General features: G+C 37.2%; 6 long non-coding RNA genes across 6 annotated transcripts; 4 read left to right on the top strand and 2 right to left on the bottom strand.

Moving 5' to 3' along the window:
* The first annotated feature begins 5,500 nt into the window (after window positions 1-5,500).
* LOC116181781 lies at window positions 5,501-6,339 on the top strand. The gene is made up of 3 exons (XR_004147333.1): window positions 5,501-5,971; window positions 6,042-6,089; window positions 6,152-6,339. It is a non-coding gene; the product is annotated as an uncharacterized LOC116181781 (long non-coding RNA).
* LOC116181786 lies at window positions 6,249-6,659 on the bottom strand. The gene is made up of 3 exons (XR_004147338.1): window positions 6,498-6,659; window positions 6,364-6,449; window positions 6,249-6,311 (listed from the first exon to the last, which is right to left on the bottom strand). It is a non-coding gene; the product is annotated as an uncharacterized LOC116181786 (long non-coding RNA).
* Window positions 6,660-9,245: 2,586 nt separating this feature from the next.
* Window positions 9,246-9,917, top strand: LOC116181784. Its single transcript, XR_004147336.1, has 3 exons — window positions 9,246-9,549; window positions 9,620-9,667; window positions 9,730-9,917. It is a non-coding gene; the product is annotated as an uncharacterized LOC116181784 (long non-coding RNA).
* A 6,520-nt stretch (window positions 9,918-16,437) lies between these two features.
* Window positions 16,438-17,184, top strand: LOC116181783. The gene is made up of 3 exons (XR_004147335.1): window positions 16,438-16,816; window positions 16,887-16,934; window positions 16,997-17,184. It is a non-coding gene; the product is annotated as an uncharacterized LOC116181783 (long non-coding RNA).
* LOC116181787 lies at window positions 17,094-17,442 on the bottom strand. The gene is made up of 3 exons (XR_004147339.1): window positions 17,343-17,442; window positions 17,209-17,294; window positions 17,094-17,156 (listed from the first exon to the last, which is right to left on the bottom strand). It is a non-coding gene; the product is annotated as an uncharacterized LOC116181787 (long non-coding RNA).
* Window positions 17,443-20,114: 2,672 nt separating this feature from the next.
* Window positions 20,115-20,915, top strand: LOC116181782. The gene is made up of 3 exons (XR_004147334.1): window positions 20,115-20,552; window positions 20,618-20,665; window positions 20,728-20,915. It is a non-coding gene; the product is annotated as an uncharacterized LOC116181782 (long non-coding RNA).
* The last annotated feature ends 5,825 nt before the right edge of the window (window positions 20,916-26,740 follow it).

Genomic DNA, 26,740 nt, shown 5'->3' with positions numbered 1-26,740 from the left:
AATTTAGAAAAGATGTAATTAAATTTACCTTCAGGCTGCTTCAAATCTGATAAAACAAACTACTTATACTGATTCCCAACTATACCATCAATTCGATCAGCCAACCAGTATCAGATACAGGAGCTAGGAGATAAATCCTGATAAACAGTGAATTCCAATAATTATAATTCTCTATCTCCCTAGCCGCACGAAAAGCTAACCCAATCTACTCTACCTCGAAAAATATCCGTTTTTCCCAAAATTGATATCCCAAGAATTTCCAAGTGGGAAATGCCCTTATGATAACTAAATTGTTAAATCTAGTGTTAAATTTGCCTAAAACTATGCAAAATATCATACAGCTCTAACCTGAACTACCCTAACTATCTACTACCTACCTTACACACTATTTCAAATTGCTACAAGCATACCTTCCCCTTCTCGCAAGGGAAAACAGAGATACACGTTTGCATCTGTATTGGAAAAGAATTGAAAGCACTTTAGATTTGCTACCCTTATACATTCTACACATTGCTCTCTGTCACTTAAATACGATTTTAGTAGTACGGCGGTTGTCCCCTAACTCTGTACCTATGCAATTTTTCTAATAATAGCTCGTGTGAAACGCAATCAAATGCTTTACTTAAATGAAGTAAAGTCATACCTATTGTTTCGTGAACTTCAAGTCTATTTGTTATGATTGATATGGCAGCATAAATAGCTTGTATAGTAGAGCGCTCGTTTCTAAATCCAAACTGATGGGAGTCTGAAAGAATAAGAGGTTTATTAATGTACTTTACTAGTCTTTCTTTCAATAACATTTCAAATATTTTAGAAATTAACGGAACTATAGTGAGATCAGTCGGTAATTATCATTTGAGTCTATTTCGCCCATTTTAAAAGTAGAAAGGACTTTGCTAATTTTTAGTAGTTTGGGAAACTTTTTTCATCTACCTATACATTTATTAAATAGGTAGGTACGTTAGGTAAGGTTTGGGTAAGGTTTGTGTTGGGTTTGGGTTAGGTCTGGGTTAGGTTAAGGTTAGGTTAGGTTAGGTTAGGTTAGGTTAGGTTAGGTTAGGTTTAGGTTTAGGTTTAGGTTTTAGGTTTTAGGTTAGGTTAGGTTAGGTTAGGTTAGGTTAGGTTAGGTTAGGTTAGGTTAGGTTAGGTTAGGTTAGGTTAGGTTAGGTTAGGTTAGGTTAGATTAGGTTAGGTTAGGTTAGGTTAGGTTAGGTTAGGTTAGGTTAGGTTAGGTTAGGTTAGGTTAGGTTAGGTTAGGTTAGGTTAGGTTAGGGTAGGTTAGGTTAGGTTAGGTTAGGTTAGGTTAGGTTAGGTTAGGTTAGGTTAGGTTAGGTTAGGTTAGGTTAACACTCGGGGGTTGTTTGATTTTCTCTCGGGGGTTGTTTGATTTTCGAAAGTTATACATCGTCGGAAAGGCCATTTAAAGACGCGTCGATAGACCCAAAGGGTCACTCAAGTTTCTCAAAAACGTCGGAGTTATGGCCGTAAGTGTTTTTCGAGACATTTGGGGTAATACCTCCGAAAAGTCGAGGTCACATGTCGGGGTCGAGGGGCAATTTCGAAAGCCAAAGAACGCGGCTTTCCAACGATACCTCACACTTTAAGATCGACTCGCGAATAACGAGGGGGCAGCCTCTCAAAGATTGCCAAATTTTGTCAATATTTTCAAAAATTTTTTTCTCAAAAACCAAAAGGCCGATCGAGGAACGGATTACTTATTTCTTAAACGCCGGTCGAGTAGAGCGCACAAAAAAATTACGGTCCAAATCGCAGACAAAAAATTTTTTTCATAATCATCCCTTGGTCCCCCCTTCCTATTTAAAAAAAAAAACTTTTTTATTTACCGTCCGATTTTCAAAATTCGACCGGCGTTGGATAGATCTCGTCGAAAAAGCAAAAATCCAATCATAAAACGTTCGGGGTCATATATAAACGAGGGCGCTAGAGGGCGATTTAGGGGATGACAAAAAAAATTAAAAATTGACGAAATTTGGCACACACGTTTGTACGGACCTTAGAAAGTCTCCGGTACAACTTTTACCCCTTTACGACCAAAGGGAAGGGTAATAGGGGGTGATAATAGGTTAGAGGTTAGGTTAGAGGTTAGGTTAGAGGTTAGGTTAGAGGTTAGGTTAGAGGTTAGGTTAGAGGTTAGGTTAGAGGTTAGGTTAGAGGTTAGGTTAGAGGTTAGGTAGCATTGAAAGCATGCTGCGAAATAAAATTACTATCTGATTAGGAGAATACAAATTCACTACTAAACTTGGATTTATACTCAGTAGCCGGCTAACATTCAACGTGAGGGACGTAAAGTTCGGTATTCTGCCAGGAAAACTTGCTACTACAAAACTCAAATCTTAAGGGCGCCAGATCTAGCGAGGTAATAAATCCTCTTGATCAAGGAGGATAGGCTCTTCCAAGTATAGCATAATGAAGGTGAAAAAAACTAGGTATTGTGGCAGAGAGGAATTTAATACGTCTGTATTTCGATTTAAAATTAAATATGATTAGTATGTAACTACAAATTATAATTGTGGTGTGAAGCACGGTAACAATAATAAGAAAAAAAACTAATAGGATTAATTCGTCCACACCGCAAATAATCAACAGTGTCAACAATATCTTACTACGGTAATTAATACGGGTTCTGGATTCGCTAGCTAGCCCCGCACCCTGTTTATATTTGGGCCAAATAGAGGTTCGTACAAATAGCCCTCCCAAACTGAGAACAAAACGAATTTTCCTTCACAGGTAAGTATTATCATGAATGTAATTATTTGTAATTAAATGGTAAGAATTAACTCTTTTGATTTCAGTTTACATAGCCCTTGAAGAGGGTTCATCAACTCAAAGCCACAAAAATTGTAAGTATGCAAATACAGGTTAATTATGACACGTGCCGCTTTCCCGCGCACCGCCGCTTGTTGGGCTCAGAGAGGCAGATAAAATCTGCCTCCGTCGCCTTCGCTCTCGCGTAGGCGACGTCCATCGCCCTTGAGCTGCAGTTCGCGTTCAGCTGCAGAATCCGGAGCGTCCTGTCCCTCCTTCCCGTCATCATGTTATAGCTTGCAACTCGTCCGCAATGTTCTAAATAACAAATTACAAAGTTTTAATACTACACTACCTATCAATTATTTATCTTACCTCAAACTTATGACTACCATCCTAATATTCTAATTCGACGTTGTTTCCTAACTATATACACTAATCAAATTCCCAATTGGTATTCTCTGTAAATGATAGCTTTAATAATTTAGAAAAGTTGTAATTAAATTTACCTTCAGGCTGCTTCAAATCTGATAAAACAAACTACTTATACTGATTCCCAACTATACCATCAATTCGATCAGCCAACCAGTATCAGATACCTACAGGAGCTAGGAGATAAATCCTGATAAACAGTGAATTCCAATAATTATAATTCTCTATCTCCCTAGCCGCACGAAAAGCTAACCCAATCTACTCTACCTCGAAAAATATCCGTTTTTCCCAAAATTGATATCCCAAGAATTTCCAAGTGGGAAATGACCTTATGATAACTAAATTGTTAAATCTAGTGTTAAATTTGCCTAAAACTATGCAAAATATCATACAGCTCTAACCTGAACTACCCTAACTATCTACTACCTACCCTACACACTATTTCAAATTGCTACAAGCATACCTTCCCCTTCTCGCAAGGGAAAACAGAGATACACGTTTGCATCTGTATTGGAAAAGTATTGAAAGCACTTTAGATTTGCTACCCTTATACATTCTACACATTGCTCTCTGTCACTTAAATACGATTTTAGTAGTACGGCGGTTGTCCCCTAACTCTGTACCTATACAATTTTTCTAATAATAGCTCGTGTGAAACGCAATCAAATGCTTTACTTAAATGAAGTAAAGTCATACCTATTGTTTCGTGAACTTCAAGTCTATTTGTTATGATTGATATGGCAGCATAAATAGCTTGTATAGTAGAGCGCTCGTTTCTAAATCCAAACTGATGGGAGTCTGAAAGAATAAGAGGTTTATTAATGTACTTTACTAGTCTTTCTTTCAATAACATTTCAAATATTTTAGAAATTAACGGAACTATAGTGAGATCGGTCGGTAATTATCATTTGAGTCTATTTCGCCCATTTTAAAAGTAGAAAGGACTTTGCTAATTTTTAGTAGTTTGGGAAACTTTTTTCATCTACCTATACATTTATTAAATAGGTAGGTACGTTAGGTAAGGTTTGGGTAAGGTTTGTGTTGGGTTTGGGTTAGGTCTGGGTTAGGTTAAGGTTAGGTTAGGTTAGGTTAGGTTAGGTTAGGTTAGGTTTAGGTTTAGGTTTAGGTTTAGGTTAGGTTAGGTTAGGTTAGGTTAGGTTAGGTTAGGTTAGGTTAGGTTAGGTTAGGTTAGGTTAGGTTAGGTTAGGTTAGGTTAGGTTAGGTTAGGTTAGGTTAGGTTAGGTTAGGTTAGGTTAGGTTAGGTTAGGTTAGGTTAGGTTAGGTTAGGTTAGGTTAGGTTAGGTTAGGTTAGGTTAGGTTAGGTTAGGTTAGGTTAGGTTAGGTTAGGTTAGGTTAGGTTAGGTTAGGTTAGGTTAGGTTAGGTTAGGTTAGGTTAACACTCGGGGGTTGTTTGATTTTCGAAAGTTATACATCGTCGGAAAGGCCATTTAAAGACGCGTCGATAGACCCAAAGGGTCACTCAAGTTTCTCAAAAACGTCGGAGTTATGGCCGTAAGTGTTTTTCGAGACATTTGGGGTAATAACTCCGAAAAGTCGAGGTCACATGTCGGGGTCGAGGGGCAATTTCGAAAGCCAAAGAACGCGGCTTTCCAACGATACCTCACACTTTAAGATCGACTCGCGAATAACGAGGGGGCAGCCTCTCAAAGATTGCCAAATTTTGTCAAAATTTTCAAAAATTTTTTTCTCAAAAACCAAAAGGCCGATCGAGGAACGGATTACTTATTTCTTAAACGCCGGTCGAGTAGAGCGCACAAAAAAATTACGGTCCAAATCGCAGACAAAAAATTTTTTTCATAATCATCCCTTGGTCCCCCCTTCCTATTTAAAAAAAAAAACTTTTTTATTTACCGTCCGATTTTCAAAATTCGACCGGCGTTGGATAGATCTCGTCGAAAAAGCAAAAATCCAATCATAAAACGTTCGGGGTCATATATAAACGAGGGCGCTAGAGGGCGATTTAGGGGATGACAAAAAAAATTAAAAATTGACGAAATTTGGCACACACGTTTGTACGGACCTTAGAAAGTCTCCGGTACAACTTTTACCCCTTTACGACCAAAGGGAAGGGTAATAGGGGGTGATAATAGGTTAGAGGTTAGGTTAGAGGTTAGGTTAGAGGTTAGGTTAGAGGTTAGGTTAGAGGTTAGGTTAGAGGTTAGGTTAGAGGTTAGTTAGGTTAGGTTAGAGGTTAGGTAGCATTGAAAGCATGCTGCGAAATAAAATTACTATCTGATTAGGAGAATACAAATTCACTACTAAACTTGGATTTATTCTCAGTAGCCGGCTAACATTCAACGTGAGGGTCGTAAAGTTCGGTATTCTGCCAGGAAAACTTGCTACTACAAAACTCAAATCTTAAGGGCGCCAGATCTAGCGAGGTAATAAATCCTCTTGATCAAGGAGGATAGGCTCTTCCAAGCATAGCATAATGAAGGTGAAAAAAACTAGGTATTGTGGCAGAGAGGAATTTAATACGTCTGTATTTCGATTTAAAATTAAATATGATTATTATGTAACTACAAATTATAATTGTGGTGTGAAGCACGGTAACAATAATAAGAAAAAAAACTAATAGGATTAATTCGTCCACACCGCAAATAATCAACAGTGTCAACAATATCTTACTACGGTAATTAATACGGGTTCTGGATTCGCTAGCTAGCCCCGCACCCTGTTTATATTTGGGCCAAATAGAGGTTCGTACAAATAGACCTCCCAAACTGAGAACAAAACGAATTTTCCTTCACAGGTAAGTATAATATTATCATGAATGTAATTATTTGTAATTAAATGGTAAGAATTACCTCTTTTGATTTCAGTTTACATAGCCCTTGAAGAGGGTTCATCAACTCAAAGCCACAAAAATTGTAAGTATGCAAATACAGGTTAATTATGATTAATTAATTTTTATTCTCCCACTTTATTTCAGAACAAACGCAGATGCAGCAAGGTAAGGTACCAGTAAGTGCCAGATTTTAGGCAGCGGAACAAAAAAAGCTGAAAGTTATGAGATACTCTATATCTAGCTTAAGAGATACCTAATTCTTACCTAGATGTTATAGCTTGCAACTCGTCCGCAATGTTCTAAACTACAAATTACAAAGTTTTAATACTACACTACCTATCAATTATTTATCTTACCTCAAACTTATGACTACCATCCTAATATTCTAATTCGACGTTGTTTCCTAACTATATACACTAATCAAATTCCCAATTGGTATTCTCTGTAAATGATAGCTTTAATAATTTAGAAAAGTTGTAATTAAATTTACCTTCAGGCTGCTTCAAATCTGATAAAACAAACTACTTATACTGATTCCCAACTATACCATCAATTCGATCAGCCAACCAGTATCAGATACAGGAGCTAGGAGATAAATCCTGATAAACAGTGAATTCCAATAATTATAATTCTCTATCTCCCTAGCCGCACGAAAAGCTAACCCAATCTACTCTCCCTCGAAAAATATCCGTTTTTCCCAAAATTGATATCCCAAGAATTTCCAAGTGGGAAATGACCTTATGATAACTAAATTGTTAAATCTAGTGTTAAATTTGCCTAAAACTATGCAAAATATCATACAGCTCTAACCTGAACTACCCTAACTATCTACTACCTACCCTACACACTATTTCAAATTGCTACAAGCATACCTTCCCCTTCTCGCAAGGGAAAACAGAGATACACGTTAGCATCTGTATTGGAAAAGTATTGAAAGCACTTTAGATTTGCTACCCTTATACATTCTACACATTGCTCTCTGTCACTTAAATACGATTTTAGTAGTACGGCGGTTGTCCCCTAACTCTGTACCTATACAATTTTTCTAATAATAGCTCGTGTGAAACGCAATCAAATGCTTTACTTAAATGAAGTAAAGTCATACCTATTGTTTCGTGAACTTCAAGTCTATTTGTTATGATTGATATGGCAGCATAAATAGCTTGTATAGTAGAGCGCTCGTTTCTAAATCCAAACTGATGGGAGTCTGAAAGAATAAGAGGTTTATTAATGTACTTTACTAGTCTTTCTTTCAATAACATTTCAAATATTTTAGAAATTAACGGAACTATAGTGAGATCGGTCGGTAATTATCATTTGAGTCTATTTCGCCCATTTTAAAAGTAGAAAGGACTTTGCTAATTTTTAGTAGTTTGGGAAACTTTTTTCATCTACCTATACATTTATTAAATAGGTAGGTACGTTAGGTAAGGTTTGGGTAAGGTTTGTGTTGGGTTTGGGTTAGGTCTGGGTTAGGTTAAGGTTAGGTTAGGTTAGGTTAGGTTAGGTTAGGTTAGGTTTAGGTTTAGGTTTAGGTTTAGGTTAGGTTAGGTTAGGTTAGGTTAGGTTAGGTTAGGTTAGGTTAGGTTAGGTTAGGTTAGGTTAGGTTAGGTTAGGTTAGGTTAGGGTTAGGTTAGGTTAGGTTAGGTTAGGTTAGGTTAGGTTAGGTTAGGTTAGGTTAGGTTAGGTTAGGTTAGGTTAGGTTAGGTTAGGTTAGGTTAGGTTAGGTTAGGTTAGGTTAGGTTAGGTTAGGTTAGGTTAGGTTAGGTTAGGTTAGGTTAGGTTAGGTTAGGTTAGGTTAGGTTTAGGTTAGGTTAGGTTAGGTTAGGTTAGGTTAGGTTAGGTTAGGTTAGGTTAGGTTAGGTTAGGTTAGGTTAGGTTAGGTTAGGTTAGGTTAGGTAGGTTAGGTTAGGTTAGGTTAGGTTAGGTTAGGTTAGGTTAGGTTAGGTTAGGTTAGGTTAGGTTAGGTTAGGTTAGGTTAGGTTAGGTTAGTTTAGGTTAGGTTAGGTTAGGTTAGGTTAGGTTAGGTTAGGTTAGGTTAGGTTAGGTTAGGTTAGGTTAGGTTAGGTTAGGTTAGGTTAGGTTAGGTTAGGTTAGGTTAGGTTAGGTTAGGTTAGGTTAGGTTAGGTTAGGTTAGGTTAGGTTAGGTTAGGTTAGGTTAACACTCGGGGGTTGTTTGATTTTCGAAAGTTATACATCGTCGGAAAGGCCATTTAAAGACGCGTCGATAGACCCAAAGGGTCACTCAAGTTTCTCAAAAACGTCGGAGTTATGGCCGTAAGTGTTTTTCGAGACATTTGGGGTAATAACTCCGAAAAGTCGAGGTCACATGTCGGGGTCGAGGGGCAATTTCGAAAGCCAAAGAACGCGGCTTTCCAACGATACCTCACACTTTAAGATCGACTCGCGAATAACGAGGGGGCAGCCTCTCAAAGATTGCCAAATTTTGTCAAAATTTTCAAAAAATTTTTTCTCAAAAACCAAAAGGCCGATCGAGGAACGGATTACTTATTTCTTAAACGCCGGTCGAGTAGAGCGCACAAAAAAATTACGGTCCAAATCGCAGACAAAAAATTTTTTTCATAATCATCCCTTGGTCCCCCCTTCCTATTTAAAAAAAAAAACTTTTTTATTTACCGTCCGATTTTCAAAATTCGACCGGCGTTGGATAGATCTCGTCGAAAAAGCAAAAATCCAATCATAAAACGTTCGGGGTCATATATAAACGAGGGCGCTAGAGGGCGATTTAGGGGATGACAAAAAAAATTAAAAATTGACGAAATTTGGCACACACGTTTGTACGGACCTTAGAAAGTCTCCGGTACAACTTTTACCCCTTTACGACCAAAGGGAAGGGTAATAGGGGGTGATAATAGGTTAGAGGTTAGGTTAGAGGTTAGGTTAGAGGTTAGGTTAGAGGTTAGGTTAGAGGTTAGGTTAGAGGTTAGGTTAGAGGTTAGGTTAGTTAGGTTAGGTTAGAGGTTAGGTAGCATTGAAAGCATGCTGCGAAATAAAATTACTATCTGATTAGGAGAATACAAATTCACTACTAAACTTGGATTTATTCTCAGTAGCCGGCTAACATTCAACGTGAGGGTCGTAAAGTTCGGTATTCTGCCAGGAAAACTTGCTACTACAAAACTCAAATCTTAAGGGCGCCAGATCTAGCGAGGTAATAAATCCTCTTGATCAAGGAGGATAGGCTCTTCCAAGTATAGCATAATGAAGGTGAAAAAAACTAGGTATTGTGGCAGAGAGGAATTTAATACGTCTGTATTTCGATTTAAAATTAAATATGATTAGTATGTAACTACAAATTATAATTGTGGTGTGAAGCACGGTAACAATAATAAGAAAAAAACTAATAGGATTAATTCGTCCACACCGCAAATAATCAACAGTGTCAACAATATCTTACTACGGTAATTAATACGGGTTCTGGATTCGCTAGCTAGCCCCGCACCCTGTTTATATTTGGGCCAAATAGAGGTTCGTACAAATAGACCTCCCAAACTGAGAACAAAACGAATTTTCCTTCACAGGTAAGTATAATATTATCATGAATGTAATTATTTGTAATTAAATGGTAAGAATTACCTCTTTTGATTTCAGTTTACATAGCCCTTGAAGAGGGTTCATCAACTCAAAGCCACAAAAATTGTAAGTATGCAAATACAGGTTAATTATGATTAATTAATTTTTATTCTCCCACTTTATTTCAGAACAAACGCAGATGCAGCAAGGTAAGGTACCAGTAAGTGCCAGATTTTAGGCAGCGGAACAAAAAAAGCTGAAAGTTATGAGATACTCTATATCTAGCTTAAGAGATACCTAATTCTTACCTAGATGTTATAGCTTGCAACTCGTCCGCAATGTTCTAAACTACAAATTACAAAGTTTTAATACTACACTACCTATCAATTATTTATCTTACCTCAAACTTATGACTACCATCCTAATATTCTAATTCGACGTTGTTTCCTAACTATATACACTAATCAAATTCCCAATTGGTATTCTCTGTAAATGATAGCTTTAATAATTTAGAAAAGATGTAATTAAATTTACCTTCAGGCTGCTTCAAATCTGATAAAACAAACTACTTATACTGATTCCCAACTATACCATCAATTCGATCAGCCAACCAGTATCAGATACAGGAGCTAGGAGATAAATCCTGATAAACAGTGAATTCCAATAATTATAATTCTCTATCTCCCTAGCCGCACGAAAAGCTAACCCAATCTACTCTACCTCGAAAAATATCCGTTTTTCCCAAAATTGATATCCCAAGAATTTCCAAGTGGGAAATGACCTTATGATAACTAAATTGTTAAATCTAGTGTTAAATTTGCCTAAAACTATGCAAAATATCATACAGCTCTAACCTGAACTACCCTAACTATCTACTACCTACCCTACACACTATTTCAAATTGCTACAAGCATACCTTCCCCTTCTCGCAAGGGAAAACAGAGATACACGTTAGCATCTGTATTGGAAAAGTATTGAAAGCACTTTAGATTTGCTACCCTTATACATTCTACACATTGCTCTCTGTCACTTAAATACGATTTTAGTAGTACGGCGGTTGTCCCCTAACTCTGTACCTATACAATTTTTCTAATAATAGCTCGTGTGAAACGCAATCAAATGCTTTACTTAAATGAAGTAAAGTCATTCCTATTGTTTCGTGAACTTCAAGTCTATTTGTTATGATTGATATGGCAGCATAAATAGCTTGTATAGTAGAGCGCTCGTTTCTAAATGAAAGAATAAGAGGTTTATTAATGTACTTTACTAGTCTTTCTTTCAATAACATTTCAAATATTTTAGAAATTAACGGAACTATAGTGAGATCGGTCGGTAATTATCATTTGAGTCTATTTCGCCCATTTTAAAAGTAGAAAGGACTTTGCTAATTTTTAGTAGTTTGGGAAACTTTTTTCATCTACCTATACATTTATTAAATAGGTAGGTACGTTAGGTAAGGTTTGGGTAAGGTTTGTGTTGGGTTTGGGTTAGGTCTGGGTTAGGTTAAGGTTAGGTTAGGTTAGGTTAGGTTAGGTTAGGTTAGGTTAGGTTAGGTTAGGTTAGGTTAGGTTAGGTTAGGTTAGGTTAGGTTAGGTTAGGTTAGGTAGGTTAGGTTAGGTTAGGTTAGGTTAGGTTAGGTTAGGTTAGGTTAGGTTAGGTTAGGTTAGGTTAGGTTAGGTTAGGTTAGGTTAGGTTAGGTTAGGTTAGGTTAGGTTAGGTTAGGTTAGGTTAGGTTAGGTTAGGTTAGGTTAGGTTAGGTTAGGTTAGGTTAGGTTAGGTTAGTTAGGTTAGGTTAGGTTAGGTTAGGTTAGGTTAGGTTAGGTTAGGTTAGGTTAGGTTAGGTTAGGTTAGGTTAGGTTAGGTTAGGTTAGGTTAGGTTAGGTTAGGTTAGGTTAGGTTAGGTTAGGTTAGGTTAGGTTAGGTTAGGTTAGGTTAGGTTAGGTTAGGTTAGGTTAGGTTAGGTTAGGTTAGGTTAGGTTAGGTTAGGTTAGGTTAGGTTAGGTTAGGTTAGGTTAGGTTAGGTTAGGTTAGGTTAGGTTAGTTAGGTTAGGTTAGGTTAGGTTAGGTTAGGTTAGGTTAGGTTAGGTTAGGTTAGGTTAGGTTAGGTTAGGTTAGGTTAGGTTAGGTTAGGTTAGGTTAGGTTAGGTTAGGTTAACACTCGGGGGTTGTTTGATTTTCGAAAGTTATACATCGTCGGAAAGGCCATTTAAAGACGCGTCGATAGACCCAAAGGGTCACTCAAGTTTCTCAAAAACGTCGGAGTTATGGCCGTAAGTGTTTTTCGAGACATTTGGGGTAATAACTCCGAAAAGTCGAGGTCACATGTCGGGGTCGAGGGGCAATTTCGAAAGCCAAAGAACGCGGCTTTCCAACGATACCTCACACTTTAAGATCGACTCGCGAATAACGAGGGGGCAGCCTCTCAAAGATTGCCAAATTTTGTCAAAATTTTCAAAAATTTTTTTCTCAAAAACCAAAAGGCCGATCGAGGAACGGATTACTTATTTCTTAAACGCCGGTCGAGTAGAGCGCACAAAAAAATTACGGTCCAAATCGCAGACAAAAAATTTTTTTCATAATCATCCCTTGGTCCCCCCTTCCTATTTTAAAAAAAAAACTTTTTTATTTACCGTCCGATTTTCAAAATTCGACCGGCGTTGGATAGATCTCGTCGAAAAAGCAAAAATCCAATCATAAAACGTTCGGGGTCATATATAAACGAGGGCGCTAGAGGGCGATTTAGGGGATGACAAAAAAATTAAAAATTGACGAAATTTGGCACACACGTTTGTACGGACCTTAGAAAGTCTCCGGTACAACTTTTACCCCTTTACGACCAAAGGGAAGGGTAATAGGGGGTGATAATAGGTTAGAGGTTAGGTTAGAGGTTAGGTTAGAGGTTAGGTTAGAGGTTAGGTTAGAGGTTAGGTTAGAGGTTAGGTTAGAGGTTAGGTTAGAGGTTAGGTTAGAGGTTAGGTTAGGTTAGGTTAGGTAGCATTGAAAGCATGCTGCGAAATAGGTTAGAGGTTAGGTAGCATTGAAAGCATGCTGCGAAATAAAATTACTATCTGATTAGGAGAATACAAATTCACTACTAAACTTGGATTTATACTCAGTAGCCGGCTAACATTCAACGTGAGGGACGTAAAGTTCGGTATTCTGCCAGGAAAACTTGCTACTACAAAACTCAAATCTTAAGGGCGCCAGATCTAGCGAGGTAATAAATCCTCTTGATCAAGGAGGATAGGCTCTTCCAAGCATAGCATAATGAAGGTGAAAAAAAACTAGGTATTGTGGCAGAGAGGAATTTAATACGTCTGTATTTCGATTTAAAATTAAATATGATTAGTATGTAACTACAAATTATAATTGTGGTGTGAAGCACGGTAACAATAATAAGAAAAAAACTAATAGGATTAATTCGTCCACACCGCAAATAATCAACAGTGTCAACAATATCTTACTACGGTAATTAATACGGGTTCTGGATTCGCTAGCTAGCCCCGCACCCTGTTTATATTTGGGCCAAATAGAGGTTCGTACAAATAGACCTCCCAAACTGAGAACAAAACGAATTTTCCTTCACAGGTAAGTATTATCATGAATGTAATTATTTGTAATTAAATGGTAAGAATTAACTCTTTTGATTTCAGTTTACATAGCCCTTGAAGAGGGTTCATCAACTCAAAGCCACAAAAATTGTAAGTATGCAAATACAGGTTAATTATGATTAATTAATTTTTATTCTCCCACTTTATTTCAGAACAAACGCAGATGCAGCAAGGTAAGGTACCAGTAAGTGCCAGATTTTAGGCAGCGGAACAAAAAAAGCTGAAAGTTATGAGATACTCTATATCTAGCTTAAGAGATACCTAATTCTTACCTAGATGTTATAGCTTGCAACTCGTCCGCAATGTTCTAAACTACAAATTACTACCTATCAATTATTTATCTTACCTCAAACTTATGACTACCATCCTAATATTCTAATTCGACGTTGTTTCCTAACTATATACACTAATCAAATTCCCAATTGGTATTCTCTGTAAATGATAGCTTTAATAATTTAGAAAAGTTGTAATTAAATTTACCTTCAGGCTGCTTCAAATCTGATAAAACAAACTACTTATACTGATTCCCAACTATACCATCAATTCGATCAGCCAACCAGTATCAGATACCTACAGGAGCTAGGAGATAAATCCTGATAAACAGTGAATTCCAATAATTATAATTCTCTATCTCCCTAGCCGCACGAAAAGCTAACCCAATCTACTCTACCTCGAAAAATATCCGTTTTTCCCAAAATTGATATCCCAAGAATTTCCAAGTGGGAAATGACCTTATGATAACTAAATTGTTAAATCTAGTGTTAAATTTGCCTAAAACTATGCAAAATATCATACAGCTCTAACCTGAACTACCCTAACTATCTACTACCTACCCTACACACTATTTCAAATTGCTACAAGCAGTACCTTCCCTTCTCGCAGGAAAACAGAGAATACACGTTGCATCTGTATTGGAAAAGTATTGAAGCACTTTAAAGATTTGCTACCCTTATACATTCTAACCACATTGCTCCTGTCCACTTAAATACGAATTTTAGTAAGTAACGGGCGGTTGTCCCCTAACTCTGTACCTATACAATTTTTCTAATAATAGCTCGTGTGAAACGCAATCAAATGCTTTACTTAAATGAAGTAAAGTCATACCTATTGTTTCGTGAACTTCAAGTCTATTTGTTATGATTGATATGGCAGCATAAATAGCTTGTATAGTAGAGCGCTCGTTTCTAAATCCAAACTGATGGGAGTCTGAAAGAATAAGAGGTTTATTAATGTTCTTTACTAGTCTTTCTTTCAATAACATTTCAAATATTTTAGAAATTAACGGAACTATAGTGAGATCGGTCGGTAATTATCATTTGAGTCTATTTCGCCCATTTTAAAAGTAGAAAGGACTGCTAATTTTTAGTAGTTTGGGAAACTTTTTTCATCTACCTATACATTTATTAAATAGGTAGGTACGTTAGGTAAGGTTTGGGTAAGGTTTGTGTTGGGTTTGGGTTAGGTCTGGGTTAGGTTAAGGTTAGGTTAGGTTAGGTTAGGTTAGGTTAGGTTTAGGTTAGGTTAGGTTAGGTTAGGTTAGGTTAGGTTAGGTTAGGTTAGGTTAGGTTAGGTTAGGTTAGGTTAGGTTAGGTTAGGTTAGGTTAGGTTAGGTTAGGTTAGGTTAGGTTAGGTTAGGTTAGGTTAGGTTAGGTTAGGTTAGGTTAGGTTAGGTTAGGTTAGGTTAGGTTAGGTTAGGTTAGGTTAGGTTAGGTTAGGTTAGGTTAGGTTAGGTTAGGTTAGGTTAGGTTAGGTTAGGTTAGGTTAGGTTAGGTTAGGTTAGGTTAGGTTAGGTTAGGTTAGGTTAGGTTAGGTTAGGTTAGGTTAGGTTAGGTTAGGTTAGGTTAGGTTAGGTTAGGTTAGGTTAGGTTAGGTTAGGTTAGGTTAGGTTAGGTTAGGTTAGGTTAGGTTAGGTTAGGTTAGGTTAGGTTAGGTTAGGTTAGGTTAGGTTAGGTTAGGTTAGGTTAGGTTAGGTTAGGTTAGGTTAGGTTTAGGTTAGGTTAGGTTAGGTTAGGTTAGGTTAGGTTAGGTTAGGTTAGGTTAGGTTAGGTTAGGTTAGGTTAGGTTAGGTTAGGTTAGGTTAGGTTAGGTTAGGTTAGGTTAGGTTAGGTTAGGTTAGGTTAGGTTAGGTTAGGTTAGGTTAGGTTAGGTTAGGTTAGGTTAGGTTAGGTTAGGTTAGGTTAGGTTAGGTTAGGTTAGGTTAGGTTAGGTTAGGTTAGGTTAGGTTAGGTTAGGTTAGGTTAGGTTAGGTTAGGTTAGGTTAGGTTAGGTTAACACTCGGGGGTTGTTTGATTTTCGAAAGTTATACATCGTCGGAAAGGCCATTTAAAGACGCGTCGATAGACCCAAAGGGTCACTCAAGTTTCTCAAAAACGTCGGAGTTATGGCCGTAAGTGTTTTTCGAGACATTTGGGGTAATAACTCCGAAAAGTCGAGGTCACATGTCGGGGTCGAGGGGCAATTTCGAAAGCCAAAGAACGCGGCTTTCCAACGATACCTCACACTTTAAGATCGACTCGCGAATAACGAGGGGGCAGCCTCTCAAAGATTGCCAAATTTTGTCAAAATTTTCAAAAATTTTTTTCTCAAAAACCAAAAGGCCGATCGAGGAACGGATTACTTATTTCTTAAACGCCGGTCGAGTAGAGCGCACAAAAAAATTACGGTCCAAATCGCAGACAAAAAATTTTTTTCATAATCATCCCTTGGTCCCCCCTTCCTATTTTAAAAAAAAAACTTTTTTATTTACCGTCCGATTTTCAAAATTCGACCGGCGTTGGATAGATCTCGTCGAAAAAGCAAAAATCCAATCATAAAACGTTCGGGGTCATATATAAACGAGGGCGCTAGAGGGCGATTTAGGGGATGACAAAAAAATTAAAAATTGACGAAATTTGGCACACACGTTTGTACGGACCTTAGAAAGTCTCCGGTACAACTTTTACCCCTTTACGACCAAAGGGAAGGGTAATAGGGGGTGATAATAGGTTAGAGGTTAGGTTAGAGGTTAGGTTAGAGGTTAGGTTAGAGGTTAGGTTAGAGGTTAGGTTAGAGGTTAGGTTAGAGGTTAGGTTAGAGGTTAGGTTAGAGGTTAGGTTAGAGGTTAGGTTAGGTTAGAGTTAGGTAGCATTGAAAGCATGCTGCGAAATAAAATTACTATCTGATTAGGAGAATACAAATTCACTACTAAACTTGGATTTATACTCAGTAGCCGGCTAACATTCAACGTGAGGGTCGTAAAGTTCGGTATTTGCTACTACAAAACTCAAATCTTAAGGGCGCCAGATCTAGCGAGGTAATAAATCCTCTTGATCAAGGAGGATAGGCTCTTCCAAGCATAGCATAATGAAGGTGAAAAAAAACTAGGTATTGTGGCAGAGAGGAATTTAATACGTCTGTATTTCGATTTAAAATTAAATATGATTAGTATGTAACTACAAATTATAATTGTGGTGTGAAGCACGGTAACAATAATAAGAAAAAAAACTAATAGGATTAATTCGTCCACACCGCAAATAATCAACAGTGTCAACAATATCTTACTACGGTAATTAATACGGGTTCTGGATTCGCTAGCTAGCCCCGCACCCTGTTTATATTTGGGCCAAATAGAGGTTCGTACAAATAGACCTCCCAAACTGAGAACAAAACGAATTTTCCTTCACAGGTAAGTATAATATTATCATGAATGTAATTATTTGTAATTAAATGGTAAGAATTACCTCTTTTGATTTCAGTTTACATAGCCCTTGAAGAGGGTTCATCAACTCAAAGCCACAAAAATTGTAAGTATGCAAATACAGGTTAATTATGATTAATTAATTTTTATTCTCCCACTTTATTTCAGAACAAACGCAGATGCAGCAAGGTAAGGTACCAGTAAGTGCCAGATTTTAGGCAGCGGAACAAAAAAAGCTGAAAGTTATGAGATACTCTATATCTAGCTTAAGAGATACCTAATTCTTACCTAGATGTTATAGCTTGCAACTCGTCCGCAATGTTCTAAACTACAAATTACAAAGTTTTAATACTACACTACCTATCAATTATTTATCTTACCTCAAACTTATGACTACCATCCTAATATTCTAATTCGACGTTGTTTCCTAACTATATACACTAATCAAATTCCCAATTGGTATTCTCTGTAAATGATAGCTTTAATAATTTAGAAAAGTTGTAATTAAATTTACCTTCAGGCTGCTTCAAATCTGATAAAACAAACTACTTATACTGATTCCCAACTATACCATCAATTCGATCAGCCAACCAGTATCAGATACCTACAGGAGCTAGGAGATAAATCCTGATAAACAGTGAATTCCAATAATTATAATTCTCTATCTCCCTAGCCGCACGAAAAGCTAACCCAATCTACTCTACCTCGAAAAATATCCGTTTTTCCCAAAATTGATATCCCAAGAATTTCCAAGTGGGAAATGACCTTATGATAACTAAATTGTTAAATCTAGTGTTAAATTTGCCTAAAACTATGCAAAATATCATACAGCTCTAACCTGAACTACCCTAACTATCTACTACCTACCCTACACACTATTTCAAATTGCTACAAGCATACCTTCCCCTTCTCGCAAGGGAAAACAGAGATACACGTTTGCATCTGTATTGGAAAAGTATTGAAAGCACTTTAGATTTGCTACCCTTATACATTCTACACATTGCTCTCTGTCACTTAAATACGATTTTAGTAGTACGGCGGTTGTCCCCTAACTCTGTACCTATACAATTTTTCTAATAATAGCTCGTGTGAAACGCAATCAAATGCTTTACTTAAATGAAGTAAAGTCATACCTATTGTTTCGTGAACTTCAAGTCTATTTGTTATGATTGATATAGCAGCATAAATAGCTTGTATAGTAGAGCGCTCGTTTCTAAATCCAAACTGATGGGAGTCTGAAAGAATAAGAGGTTTATTAATGTACTTTACTAGTCTTTCTTTCAATAACATTTCAAATATTTTAGAAATTAACGGAACTATAGTGAGATCGGTCGGTAATTATCATTTGAGTCTATTTCGCCCATTTTAAAAGTAGAAAGGACTTTGCTAATTTTTAGTAGTTTGGGAAACTTTTTTCATCTACCTATACATTTATTAAATAGGTAGGTACGTTAGGTAAGGTTTGGGTAAGGTTTGTGTTGGGTTTGGGTTAGGTTAGGTTAGGTTAAGGTTAGGTTAGGTTAGGTTAGGTTAGGTTAGGTTAGGTTAGGTTAGGTTAGGTTAGGTTAGGTTAGGTTAGGTTAGGTTAGGTTAGGTTAGGTTAGGTTAGGTTAGGTTAGGTTAGGTTAGGTTAGGTTAGGTTAGGTTAGGTTAGGTTAGGTTAGGTTAGGTTAGGTTAGGTTAGGTTAGGTTAGGTTAGGTTAGGTTAGGTTAGGTTAGGTTAGGTTAGGTTAGGTTAGGTTAGGTTAGGTTAGGTTAGGTTAGGTTAGGTTAGGTTAGGTTAGGTTAGGTTAGGTTAGGTAGGTTAGGTTAGGTTAGGTTAGGTTAGGTTAGGTTAGGTTAGGTTAGGTTAGGTTAGGTTAGGTTAGGTTAGGTTAGGTTAGGTTAGGTTAGGTTAGGTTAGGTTAGGTTAGGTTAGGTTAGGTTAGGTTAGGTTAGGTTAGGTTAGGTTAGGTTAGGTTAGGTTAGGTTAGGTTAGGTTAGGTTAGGTTAGGTTAGGTTAGGTTAGGTTAGGTTAGGTTAGGTTAGGTTAGGTTAGGTTAGGTTAGGTTAGGTTAGGTTAGGTTAGGTTAGGTAGGTTAGGTTAGGTTAGGTTAGGTTAGGTTAGGTTAGGTTAGGTTAGGTTAGGTTAGGTTAGGTTAGGTTAGGTTAGGTTAGGTTAGGTAGGTTAGGTTAGGTTAGGTTAGGTTAGGTTAGGTTAGGTTAGGTTAGGTTAGGTTAGGTTAGGTTAGGTTAGGTTAGGTTAGGTTAGGTTAGGTTAGGTTAGGTTAGGTTAGGTTAGGTTAGGTTAGGTTAGGTTAGGTTAGGTTAGGTTAGGTTAGGTTAGGTTAGGTTAGGTTAACACTCGGGGGTTGTTTGATTTTCGAAAGTTATACATCGTCGGAAAGGCCATTTAAAGACGCGTCGATAGACCCAAAGGGTCACTCAAGTTTCTCAAAAACGTCGGAGTTATGGCCGTAAGTGTTTTTCGAGACATTTGGGGTAATAACTCCGAAAAGTCGAGGTCACATGTCGGGGTCGAGGGGCAATTTCGAAAGCCAAAGAACGCGGCTTTCCAACGATACCTCACACTTTAAGATCGACTCGCGAATAACGAGGGGGCAGCCTCTCAAAGATTGCCAAATTTTGTCAAAATTTTCAAAAATTTTTTTCTCAAAAACCAAAAGGCCGATCGAGGAACGGATTACTTATTTCTTAAACGCCGGTCGAGTAGAGCGCACAAAAAAATTACGGTCCAAATCGCAGACAAAAAATTTTTTTCATAATCATCCCTTGGTCCCCCCTTCCTATTTTAAAAAAAAAACTTTTTTATTTACCGTCCGATTTTCAAAATTCGACCGGCGTTGGATAGATCTCGTCGAAAAAGCAAAAATCCAATCATAAAACGTTCGGGGGCATATATAAACGAGGGCGCTAGAGGGCGATTTAGGGGATGACAAAAAAATTAAAAATTGACGAAATTTGGCACACACGTTTGTACGGACCTTAGAAAGTCTCCGGTACAACTTTTTCCCCTTTACGACCAAAGGGAAGGGTAATAGGGGGTGATAATAGGTTAGAGGTTAGGTTAGAGGTTAGGTTAGAGGTTAGGTTAGAGGTTAGGTTAGAGGTTAGGTTAGAGGTTAGGTTAGAGGTTAGGTTAGAGGTTAGGTTAGGTTAGAGGTTAGGTAGCATTGAAAGCATGCTGCGAAATAAAATTACTATCTGATTAGGAGAATACAAATTCACTACTAAACTTGGATTTATACTCAGTAGCCGGCTAACATTCAACGTGAGGGACGTAAAGTTCGGTATTCTGCCAGGAAAACTTGCTACTACAAAACTCAAATCTTAAGGGCGCCAGATCTAGCGAGGTAATAAATCCTCTTGATCAAGGAGGATAGGCTCTTCCAAGCATAGCATAATGAAGGTGAAAAAAAACTAGGTATTGTGGCAGAGAGGAATTTAATACGTCTGTATTTCGATTTAAAATTAAATATGATTAGTATGTAACTACAAATTATAATTGTGGTGTGAAGCACGGTAACAATAATAAGAAAAAAACTAATAGGATTAATTCGTCCACACCGCAAATAATCAACAGTGTCAACAATATCTTACTACGGTAATTAATACGGGTTCTGGATTCGCTAGCTAGCCCCGCACCCTGTTTATATTTGGGCCAAATAGAGGTTCGTACAAATAGACCTCCCAAACTGAGAACAAAACGAATTTTCCTTCACAGGTAAGTATTATCATGAATGTAATTATTTGTAATTAAATGGTAAGAATTACCTCTTTTGATTTCAGTTTACATAGCCCTTGAAGAGGGTTCATCAACTCAAAGCCACAAAAATTGTAAGTATGCAAATACAGGTTAATTATGATTAATTAATTTTTATTCTCCCACTTTATTTCAGAACAAACGCAGATGCAGCAAGGTAAGGTACCAGTAAGTGCCAGATTTTAGGCAGCGGAACAAAAAAAGCTGAAAGTTATGAGATACTCTATATCTAGCTTAAGAGATACCTAATTCTTACCTAGATGTTATAGCTTGCAACTCGTCCGCAATGTTCTAAACTACAAATTACAAAGTTTTAATACTACACTACCTATCAATTATTTATCTTACCTCAAACTTATGACTACCATCCTAATATTCTAATTCGACGTTGTTTCCTAACTATATACACTAATCAAATTCCCAATTGGTATTCTCTGTAAATGATAGCTTTAATAATTTAGAAAAGTTGTAATTAAATTTACCTTCAGGCTGCTTCAAATCTGATAAAACAAACTACTTATACTGATTCCCAACTATACCATCAATTCGATCAGCCAACCAGTATCAGATACCTACAGGAGCTAGGAGATAAATCCTGATAAACAGTGAATTCCAATAATTATAATTCTCTATCTCCCTAGCCGCACGAAAAGCTAACCCAATCTACTCTACCTCGAAAAATATCCGTTTTTCCCAAAATTGATATCCCAAGAATTTCCAAGTGGGAAATGCCCTTATGATAACTAAATTGTTAAATCTAGTGTTAAATTTGCCTAAAACTATGCAAAATATCATACAGCTCTAACCTGAACTACCCTAACTATCTACTACCTACCTTACACACTATTTCAAATTGCTACAAGCATACCTTCCCCTTCTCGCAAGGGAAAACAGAGATACACGTTTGCATCTGTATTGGAAAAGTATTGAAAGCACTTTAGATTTGCTACCCTTATACATTCTACACATTGCTCTCTGTCACTTAAATACGATTTTAGTAGTACGGCGGTTGTCCCCTAACTCTGTACCTATGCAATTTTTCTAATAATAGCTCGTGTGAAACGCAATCAAATGCTTTACTTAAATGAAGTAAAGTCATACCTATTGTTTCGTGAACTTCAAGTCTATTTGTTATGATTGATATAGCAGCATAAATAGCTTGTATAGTAGAGCGCTCGTTTCTAAATCCAAACTGATGGGAGTCTGAAAGAATAAGAGGTTTATTAATGTACTTTACTAGTCTTTCTTTCAATAACATTTCAAATATTTTAGAAATTAACGGAACTATAGTGAGATCAGTCGGTAATTATCATTTGAGTCTATTTCGCCCATTTTAAAAGTAGAAAGGACTTTGCTAATTTTTAGTAGTTTGGGAAACTTTTTTCATCTACCTATACATTTATTAAATAGGTAGGTACGTTAGGTAAGGTTTGGGTAAGGTTTGTGTTGGGTTTGGGTTAGGTCTGGGTTAGGTTAAGGTTAGGTTAGGTTAGGTTAGGTTAGGTTAGGTTAGGTTAGGTTAGGTTAGGTTAGGTTAGGTTAGGTTAGGTTAGGTTAGGTTGGGTTAGGTTAGGTTAGGTTAGGTTAGGTTAGGTTAGGTTAGGTTAGGTTAGGTTAGGTTAGGTTAGGTTAGGTTAGGTTAGGTTAGTTTAGGTTAGGTTAGGTTAGGTTAGGTTAGGTTAGGTTAGGTTAGGTTAGGTTAGGTTAGGTTAGGTTAGGTTAGGTTCGGTTAGGTTAGGTTAGGTTAGGTTAGGTTAGGTTAGGTTAGGTTAGGTTAGGTTAGGTTAGGTTAGGTTAGGTTAGGTTAGGTTAGGATAGGTTAGGTTAGGTTAGGTTAGGTTAGGTTAGGTTAGGTTAGGTTAGGTTAGGTTAGGTTAGGTTAGGTTAGGTTAGGTTAGGTTAAGTTAGGTTAGGTTAGGTTAGGTTAGGTTAGGTTAGGTTAGGTTAGGTTAGGTTAGGTTAGGTTAGGTTAGGTTAGGTTAGGTTAGGTTAGGTTAGGTTTGGTTAGGTTAGGTTAGGTTAGGTTAGGTTAGGTTAGGTTAGGTTAGGTTAGGTTAGGTTAGGTTAGGTTAGGTTAGGTTAGATTAGGTTAGGTTAGGTTAGGTTAGGTTAGGTTAGGTTAGGTTAGGTTAGGTTAGGTTAGGTTAGGTTAGGTTAGGTTAACACTCGGGGGGTGTTTGATTTTCGAAAGTTATACATCGTCGGAAAGGCCATTTAAAGACGCGTCGATAGACCCAAAGGGTCACTCAAGTTTCTCAAAAACGTCGGAGTTATGGCCGTAAGTGTTTTTCGAGACATTTGGGGTAATAACTCCGAAAAGTCGAGGTCACATGTCGGGGTCGAGGGGCAATTTCGAAAGCCAAAGAACGCGGCTTTCCAACGATACCTCACACTTTAAGATCGACTCGCGAATAACGAGGGGGCAGCCTCTCAAAGATTGCCAAATTTTGTCAAAATTTTCAAAAAATTTTTTCTCAAAAACCAAAAGGCCGATCGAGGAACGGATTACTTATTTCTTAAACGCCGGTCGAGTAGAGCGCACAAAAAAATTACGGTCCAAATCGCAGACAAAAAATTTTTTTCATAATCATCCCTTGGTCCCCCCTTCCTATTTTAAAAAAAAAACTTTTTTATTTACCGTCCGATTTTCAAAATTCGACCGGCGTTGGATAGATCTCGTCGAAAAAGCAAAAATCCAATCATAAAACGTTCGGGGTCATATATAAACGAGGGCGCTAGAGGGCGATTTAGGGGATGACAAAAAAATTAAAAATTGACGAAATTTGGCACACACGTTTGTACGGACCTTAGAAAGTCTCCGGTACAACTTTTGCCCCTTTACGACAAAAGGGAAGGGTAATAGGGGGGTGATATAAGGTAGAGGTTAGTTAGAGTTAGTGTTTAGAGGTTAGTTAGAGGTTAGGTTAGAGGTTAGGTTAGAGGTTAGGTTAGAGGTTAGGTTAGAGGTTAGGTTAGAGGTTAGGTTAGAGGTTAGGTTAGAGGTTAGGTTAGAGGTTAGGTTAGGTTAGAGGTTAGGTAGCATTGAAAGCATGCTGCGAAATAAAATTACTATCTGATTAGGAGAATACAAATTCACTACTAAACTTGGATTTATTCTCAGTAGCCGGCTAACATTCAACGTGAGGGTCGTAAAGTTCGGTATTCTGCCAGGAAAACTTGCTACTACAAAACTCAAATCTTAAGGGCGCCAGATCTAGCGAGGAAATAAATCCTCTTGATCAAGGAGGATAGGCTCTTCCAAGCATAGCATAATGAAGGTGAAAAAAACTAGGTATTGTGGCAGAGAGGAATTTAATACGTCTGTATTTCGATTTAAAATTAAATATGATTAGTGTGTAACTACAAATTATAATTGTGGTGTGAAGCACGGTAACAATAATAAGAAAAAAAACTAATAGGATTAATTCGTCCACACCGCAAATAATCAACAGTGTCAACAATATCTTACTACGGTAATTAATACGGGTTCTGGATTCGCTAGCTAGCCCCGCACCCTGTTTATATTTGGGCCAAATAGAGGTTCGTACAAATAGCCCTCCCAAACTGAGAACAAAACGAATTTTCCTTCACAGGTAAGTATTATCATGAATGTAATTATTTGTAATTAAATGGTAAGAATTAACTCTTTTGATTTCAGTTTACATAAACCTTGAAGAGGGTTCATCAACTCAAAGCCACAAAAATTGTAAGTATGCAAATACAGGTTAATTATGATTAATTAATTTTTATTCTCCCACTTTATTTCAGAACAAACGCAGATGCAGCAAGGTAAGGTACCAGTAAGTGCCAGATTTTAGGCAGCGGAACAAAAAAAGCTGAAAGTTATGAGATACTCTATATCTAGCTTAAGAGATACCTAATTCTTACCTAGATGTTATAGCTTGCAACTCGTCCGCAATGTTCTAAACTACAAATTACTACCTATCAATTATTTATCTTACCTCAAACTTATGACTACCATCCTAATATTCTAATTCGACGTTGTTTCCTAACTATATACACTAATCAAATTCCCAATTGGTATTCTCTGTAAATGATAGCTTTAATAATTTAGAAAAGTTGTAATTAAATTTTCCTTCAGGCTGCTTCAAATCTGATAAAACAAACTACTTATACTGATTCCCAACTATACCATCAATTCGATCAGCCAACCAGTATCAGATACCTACAGGAGCTAGGAGATAAATCCTGATAAACAGTGAATTCCAATAATTATAATTCTCTATCTTCCTAGCCGCACGAAAAGCTAACCCAATCTACTCTACCTCGAAAAATATCCGTTTTTCCCAAAATTGATATCCCAAGAATTTCCAAGTGGGAAATGACCTTATGATAACTAAATTGTTAAATCTAGTGTTAAATTTGCCTAAAACTATGCAAAATATCATACAGCTCTAACCTGAACTACCCTAACTATCTACTACCTACCCTACACACTATTTTTCAAAAATTGCACAAGCTACCTTCCCCTTCTCGAAGGGAAAACAGAGATTACACGTTTGCATCTGTATTGGAAAATATTGAAAGCACTTTAGATGGTGCTAACTCTTATAGCATTCTACATCATTTGCTCTCTGTCACTTACATACGATTTTAGTAGTACACGGCGGTGTCCCCTCTTTAAACTCTGTACTATACAATTTTCTAATAATAGCTCGTGTGAAACGCAATCAAATGCTTTACTTTAAATGAAGTAAGTCATACCTATTGTTTCGTGAACTTCAAGTCTATTTGTTATGTGATATGGCAGAAAATAGCGTTGTATAGTAGAGCGCTCGTTTCTAAATCCAAACTGATGGGAGTCTGAAAGAAAAGAGGTTTATTAATGTGCTTTACTAGTCTTTCTTTCAATAACAATTTCCAAATATTTTAGAAATTAACGGGAGCTATAGCGAATTGTTCAGTAATTATCATTTTGAGTCTATTTCGCCTTTTTAAAAGTAACCCCAAGCATCGCCTGCCTGAAGACGCGAAGTGAAAATCTAAAGGCGTTCAACTGCTATTAGATGCTTCGGCTGGGCTATTTTTCCCCTTCCGTTCGTTTCGGTTAGGTTTAGGGTAGGTTTTAAGGTAGTTGGTAAGGTTTGTGTGGGTTTGGGTTAGGTCTGGGTCGTTAAGGTTAGGTTAGGTTTAGGGTAGGTTTAGGGAAGGTTTGGGTAAGGTTTGTGTTGGGTTTGGGTTAGGTCTGGGTTAGGTTAAGGTTAGGTTAGGTTAGGTTAGGTTAGGTTAGGTTAGGTTTAGGTTTAGGTTTAGGTTTAGGTTTAGGTTTAGGTTTAGGTTAGGTTAGGTTAGGTTAGGTTAGGTTAGGTTAGGTTAGGTTAGGTTAGGTTAGGTTAGGTTAGGTTAGGTTAGGTTAGGTTAGGTTAGGTTAGGTAGGTTAGGTTAGGTTAGGTTAGGTTAGGTTAGGTTAGGTTAGGTTAGGTTAGGTTAGGTTAGGTTAGGTTAGGTTAGGTTAGGTTAGGTTAGGTTAGGTTAAGTTTTTTTCGTTTGAAACTTTTCCAAAGTTCTTATTTGTTATTTTATGATTGATATGGCAGCATAAATAGCTTGCTATAGTAGAGCGCTCGTTTCTAAATCCAAAACCTGAATGGGAGTCTGAAAGAATAAGAGGGTTTATATGACTTTACTAGTTCTTTCTTCAATAACATTCAAATATTTTAGAAATTAACGGGCTATAGCGAGATTGGTCAGTAATTATCATTGAGCTATTCGCCTTTTTAAAAGTAAACCCCAACGCCATCGCTGCCTCGAGACCGAGTGAAAATCTAAAGCGTCCACTGCTATTAGATGATTCGGCTGGGCTATTTTTCCCCTTCCGTCGTTTTCGGTTAGGTTAAGGGTAGGTTAGGTAAGGTTTGGGTTAAAGTTTTGTGTTGGTTTTGGGTTAGGTCTGGTTAGGTTAAGGTTAGGTTAGGTTAGGTAGGGTTGTATTATTGTAAGTTAGCGGTTAGGTAGTAGTGTTAGGTTAGGTTTAAGGTTAGTGGTTTAGGTTAGGTTAGGTTAGGTTAGGTTTAGGTTACGGTTAGGTTAGGTTAGTTAGGTTAGGTTAGGTTTAGGTTAGGTTAGGTAGGTTAGGTTAGGTTAGGTTAGGTTAGGTTACGGTTTAGGTTAGGTTTAGGTAGGTTAGG

Source organism: Photinus pyralis, unplaced genomic scaffold (genome assembly GCF_008802855.1).
Source record: "Photinus pyralis isolate 1611_PpyrPB1 unplaced genomic scaffold, Ppyr1.3 Ppyr1.4_unclustered_Scaffold2010, whole genome shotgun sequence".
In the NCBI taxonomy this organism is placed as follows: domain Eukaryota; kingdom Metazoa; phylum Arthropoda; class Insecta; order Coleoptera; family Lampyridae; genus Photinus; species Photinus pyralis.
The sequence above is the reverse complement of the archived record's forward strand: the minus strand, read 5'-3'. Positions and strand labels throughout refer to the sequence as shown.